The sequence below is a fragment of the Dasypus novemcinctus genome, chromosome 15 (genome assembly GCF_030445035.2).
Source record: "Dasypus novemcinctus isolate mDasNov1 chromosome 15, mDasNov1.1.hap2, whole genome shotgun sequence".
NCBI lineage: Eukaryota > Metazoa > Chordata > Mammalia > Cingulata > Dasypodidae > Dasypus > Dasypus novemcinctus.
The window spans coordinates 35,503,812-35,510,329 of NC_080687.1; the positions used below are offsets into that span (position 1 = coordinate 35,503,812).

A 6,518-nucleotide genomic window follows, 5' to 3' on the forward strand; every position below is an offset into this window, starting at 1 on the left:
CCAACAAGAGATATGAGGCTCTTCACCATGATTACTCTTAAGTAGCTGCTGAATGATCCAAAATACACAAGTTCTTCCAGTAGAAAAATATTTAAAAGTAATTTGGGGGTAGAATGTTTTTTGAAAATAAAAATTAGACTGAGGGAGTTGGGGGGCATGGATTGAAGAATAACTGCATGAAAATAATTTACTGGAGTCACAATGTGGTCATGTTTTTCTAGAGAACTAACTTTAGAATATAAATACCCATGTGAGATGAACTTCACTGTTGTATGTTGTTTAACTACCACAATTACCAATAAATACATTGAGTGGTTTACACGTTTTAGAAATCCCATATTAAAATAGAATAGGGGAGTGGATGTCCCTCAAGTGGTTGAGTGCCTGCTTCCCACATCCACGGTCCTGGCTCAATTTCCAGTCCTGGTATCTGGGGAAAAAAAAAAAAGCATAAAGCCTACAGACAAGCAGGAATGCTTTAAACTTCCACAGTCCTGCTCTCCCCCATATCTTTTAATGCAAATGGAATGGTTCCAATGACCAGGCATCTGCCCATGGACTTTCCCTTTATTCCTTTAAGGTTCTTCATCGTGAATAACAATTACTATATAAGGTTGAAGGTAGAGTACTATCAATACTAAACTTTGAAAGCTGTTTAAAGGGCTTTCAAAGCTGATTTTGGCCTTAAGGAATTTTTGTGAATTGTGCTGACTTTTTAGGACCCAGTTCAGCTATACTCCACTGTAGTTGTGACCCCTAACTAGGGTTACCAGATAAAGTACAGAATGCCCAGTTACATTTGACTTTCAGATAAAGAATGAATTACAGATTCAATGCAGTCCCACTCAAAATTCCAACAACCTTCTCTGCAGAAATGGAAAAGCGAATTATCAAATTCATATGGAAAGGAAGTGTCTCACCCTATAGCATGCCTGCACCCATATCTCATGTGTGTTCTCCTTCATTTTTTCTTGTTTCTCAATAAAGTTTTTTTGCTGATCTCATTTTTCTGGCACATCTCTGAATTCTTTCTTGGGACACAGCCAAGAACCTAGAAACCCAGCTTCTGGTAACACTAGCAACATGCTAGGCACTATGAATATGAAATGAATAGGCCCCAAGGATCATAACTTCAAGGCACCCTTGGAACCTAAGGACCCCTGCGGAGGTGCTAAAGGCCTTCAGAGTCCTTGGGAGTGATTGACAAGGCTTTACTTGTAGTGAACAGAAGAACAGAACAGACACTGATTTTAAAAGATCTGAAGTAGGAAGCAGATGTGGCTTAAGCAGTTGAGCACCTGCCTTCCACATGGGAGGTCCGGGGTTTGGTTCCCAGTGCCTCCTGAAAGAACAAACAAACAAAAAATAACAAGAAAAAAAAAAAAGATAAAATCAGCTCAGTGAAGCCAATGTGACTGGGTGGTTGAGTGCTGGCTTCCCGTACACAAGGTCCTGCGTTCAATTCCCAGCCCCCAGTACCTCAAAAAAGAGAAAGGCCTAAGGAAAAGCAGTGGGTACAGCAGGAACAGCAAGACCGTGATCCCCCTCTGTGTGCCCAACATGGTGTGTCTGCGCAAGTACATCACCTCGGAGGAGTCAGTATTTCTCGTGCTGCAGCATGTGGAAGGAGGCAAACTCTGATCATGTAATCTAGGTTTTTAAATAGGAGTCCCGAAGAAAGCTTTGGCATCCAGGAAGTGAGAAATATCTCCACTTACCAAAGTTTACCTGCAGTAGCCAACTTCTCATCCTCTGGACAGCATCAGCTTTGAATGCAGAGGAAGTAATGGTGGAACCTTGCTAAAGGTTCTGCCTTTGAAAACTGGCCTTACTTCAGATTCTTAAGATGATAGCACTCAGGAAGACAATAGCCAAGACACCTCTCCAAAATGACCATATTCAAGTCCAGAGGAATAATGCACTACTAGTTATTTAAACTTATGCAATGAATATGGGCAAGAAAATGTTGAACAAGGGTTTTTGAATGAAGAATGAAGAAAAGGGTGTTGATTCCAAAGCTATTAAAAGCTTCCCAGCACACCTTGCTGCTGACTGTGACAGCTCCAGCACAGAGCTGCTATCTTATGAACTGAGGTTTTTCCCTGAAGATGATAACCCAGAAGCAGTTAGTTTTTCAAGAGCATCAGATTCCCTCAGTAGATCTAAAAACAGCCCCATGGAATTTTTTAGAATAGACAGTAAGGATAGCTCTAGTGAATTCCTGGGACTTGATTTGGGGTGAAAATGGTATAGCCTAAAATCAGAATCTTTAAAACCAGTCTTCTCTCTTCCAGATGGAGATAGCACATCAACGACTTTTAATATTAGCAAAAGTAAGTTAGAGTGTAAAGCTCAGGACATCATTAGCAGGGGCTCACATGACTCAGTCCCAGTTATTTTTTTAAAAGATGCTGCTTTTGATGATGTCAGTGATATCAATGAAGGAAGACCTGATCTTCTTGTAAATCTACCTGGTGAATTGGCGCCAACAAAAGAAGCTGCAGAAATGGGACCTACTAAGTTTACACAGACTAATATACACATTATAAAAAATAAACTTTTGGAAGCCCCTGATGCTTTATGCCTCAGACTTCGTACTGAATAATAGTAAGCACATGAAGAAAAAGGCACAGATGAATCAAGTGATCTATGCTGGCCCAAATCCCATACGATAGCAGAGAAACACTATGCACGAGAGGATCTTGGGATGATATTTATAGCATCTGTTGATCACAGTAGTTCAGGAGACATGTCTTTGTTACATAGTTCAGATCCTGAGTTTCAAGGGCTTGGAGTGGTTGGGCAAGCACTAACTATGAACAATAGAGAAGAAAGCATACTCCATATTTCTAACCCTCTCTCTGATGCTAATGGATATAATGCAAGCATGGACACTTTAAAAGCATAAGTATAGCTGTTTGTAGCTCAAGCTGATGATTTGGCTAAAGAGGAACTAACATCTTTATTCCAAAGTAATTCTGAGACCAAGGAAGAGAGTAGGTTAGCACTAAAAGGAGACAAGGAAATACATTAGATTTTTGAGGACCTTGATAAAAAAATTTGCACTAAACTCCAGGTTTTATATCCCAGAAGGCTGCATTCAAAGATGGGCAGCTGAAATGGTGGTAGCCCTTGATTCTTTACAAAGAGAGGGAATTGTGTGCTGCAATTTGAACTGAAACAACATCTTATTGAATGATAGAGGATGTATTTTAGCAGGTGGAGTGAAGCTGAAGATTTCTGTGACAGCAATGCCATAGAATGTATTGTGCCCCAGAGGTTAGAGCTAGCACAGAAGAAACTTTAGCCCATGATTGATAGAGTTTGTTTATCATTCTCTTTGAACTTCTCACCGGCAAGACTCTGGTTGAGCACCATCCAGCAGGCATAAATACACTACTTTGAACATGCCAGAAAGTGTTTCTAAAGAGGCTTGCTCACTTATTCTACAGCTCTTGCTGTTCAATCCTGTGGAGCATCTTGATGCTGGTGTTGCTAGAGTTGAAGACATCAAATCTCACCCATTTTTTTACACCCTGTGGACTGGGTAAAACTGATGAGTTGAACACAATGCAGGGTTATCTGCACACACTCTGATCTTTGTGACAAGCATCTCCAGCACTGAGGCAAATTTGCCCTATAGTCATTTATGGAGCACCAAATCACTGGATAAAGACATTCAATAGGGAATCTGGTGTGGCTCAGTGATTGAACTCCAGCTTCCCACAGATGAGGTCCCAGGTTCAATCCCCCAAAAAAGACATTTAGAGAATGGAAGTAGAAAAAGGCTAAACAAGAGCAATTTATTTACAGTTACTAGCTGGACAAGACATTGATTTATTATAGTTAAGGGCTGTTACATACAAACCTTTAACCAAGGTGTAATTGTTATTTAATCTGCATTTAGTGTTGCAGATGAGTTGTAAACCCAACTGAAAGAGAAGTATCCTTCAAGATATTTCTCTAGGGAAACGGACTTTGGCCCAGTGGTTAGGGCATCCGTCTACCACATGGGAGGTCCGTGCGGGCCTCCTTGACCCCTGTGGAGCTGGCCCATGCGCAGTGCTGATGCGCGCAAGGAGTGCCGTGCTACACAGGGGTGTCCCCCATGTAGGGGAGCCCCACGCGCAAGGAGTGCACCCATAAGGAGAGCCGCCCAGCGCGAAGGAGGGAGCAGCCTGCCCAGGAATGGTGCCACCCACACTTCCCGTGCCGCTGACGACAACAGAAGCGGACAGAGAAACAAGACGCAGCAAAAAGACACAGAAAACAGACAACTGGGGGAGGGGAGGGGAATTAAATAAATAAAAATAAATCTTTAAAAAAAAAAAAGATATTTCTCTATTAGGAAGTTTTAAATGTAAAATTAAGTGTTAATAGAAAGAAGGACCTTTACATGAAAACTAGCAGTGTTTTCTGCTAACCAGTATTGGTTCATTTCATCAAATTAATATTTGCTGAGTAATATACAAAAATGAATCATGAATAATGTCATCTATGGAACATAAAAAGTGAGTAAAAAGAATATATGTATGTGTAATAGGAAACTTGTACCATGACGCTATATAATTAATGTATCTTCAGTGTGGTCTTACATTGGCTCATACTTTCAGAAATCCATGTGAGAAGAAGATATTCATGCTATCAACTTTGTACTTTGTTGCTTAATACTGCTTATTTAGAGAAGGCATTCTTTCTCCATCTTTCTGTTTCTTAGACCCTTTAACCTATTCTCTCATATTCCATTTTTCCCACCCCTACTAAAACACAAGCAACAGAAAAAGGGAGTATTTATTTCCCCATTGTATCTACTTAGTAAGGACTAAGAAATCATAATGTCAAATAAACTTAGTAAAATTTAAAAATATATATATGTGGAAGGATAAAGGGTCCCAAATAGCTAAAGCCATCTTGAAAAAGAAGAATGAAGTTGACAGACTCACACTTCTGCATCTTAAAACTTGTTGCAAAGCCACAGTAATCAGAAGAGCATGGTACTGGCCAAGGGTGGATATACAGACCAGTGGAATCAAATTGAAAGTTCAGAGTGGGACAAGGTGCGGAGAGAAGAAAAAAATTGAAAGTTCAAAAATCAACCCTTGCATTTATGGCCAACCAATTTTTGTTAAAGGGCAAAGACTACTCAATTGAGAAAGAATAGTCTCTTCACAAATGGTGCTAGGAAAACTTGATCTCCATTTGTAAAAGAATGAAGGTGGACCCCTATCTCACACTATGTAAAAAATCAACCTAAAATGAACCAAAGACCTAAATATAAGAGCTAGAACTATATTCTTTTTTTAAAAAAAGATTTATTTATTATTATTTTAAAATTTCTTTCTTTCCCTCCCCCCCATTGTCTGCTCTCTGTGTCCATTCGCTATGTGTTCTTCTGTGACCGCTTCTATCCTGATCAGCAGCACTGGGAATCTGTGTTTCTTTTTGTTGCGTCATCTTGTTGTGTCATCTCCTGTGTGTGCAGCGCCATTCTTGGGCAGGCTGCACTTTCTTTTGCGCTGGGCGGCTCTCCTTACAGAGCACACTCCTTGCGCGTGGGGCTCCCCTACGCAGGGAACACCCCTGTGTGGCAGGGCACTCCTTGCGTGCATCAGCACTGCGCATGAGCCAGCTCCACATGGGTCAAGGAGGCCCAGGGTTTGAACCGCAGACCTCCCATGTGGTAGGTGGATGCCCTATCCATTGGGCCAAGTCCGCTTCCCTATACATATTCTTGAAGAAAATATAGGGAAGCATCTTCAGGACCTCGTGTTAGGTAATGTTTCTTAGACCCAAAACATAAGCAACAAAAGAAAGAATAGATAAATAGGACCTCATCAAAATAAAAAAAAAGTTTGTTTCTTAAAGGACTTTATCGTGAAAGTAAAATGACAACCTACACAATGGGGAAAACTATTTGGAAACCACATATCCAATCATGGTTTGATGTCTAGAATATATAAAGAAATCCTTTAACTCAACAACAAAAAAATTGAACAACCCAAAAAAGGGCAAAAGATCCGAGCCCAGAGCCTACTTATAATACCATGGGCTAAAACCCCGGCTCCATCACCATGAGACCTCTGGGATTCTCACTTTCCTCATCTGTAAAATGGGAGTCATACAATACCTTGTTCATGGAATTCTTGTGGAGATTAAATGAAATAATGTGGGTAAAGCTCTGTAAATGGTTGCTATTATTATTATTACTCTTGCTATTGACGTCACTGTGTTTTCCCGTCAGCACACCTTTGCTCAAGTCATTTCCCCTCCCTGTGTATCATCACTCCCTGCCCCACCTATGTGGCAAAAGACTTGAACAGACATTTCTCCAAAAATTATATATATATACACACACACACATACACACAAATGGCCAAAAGCACACGAAAGGGAAATGCAAATCAAAACCACGAGGAGATAGCATTTCATACCTACTAGAATGACTGCTATTGAAAAAATACAAAAACAGAAAATTACAGTGTTGGAAAGGATGTGGAGAAATAGGAACACTCATTCAT

General features: G+C 40.4%; 1 pseudogene; it reads left to right on the forward strand.

Moving 5' to 3' along the window:
- Window positions 1-536: 536 nt before the first annotated feature.
- On the forward strand, window positions 537-3,565 carry LOC101446064 (ribosomal protein S6 kinase delta-1 pseudogene; annotated as a pseudogene).
- The last annotated feature ends 2,953 nt before the right edge of the window (window positions 3,566-6,518 follow it).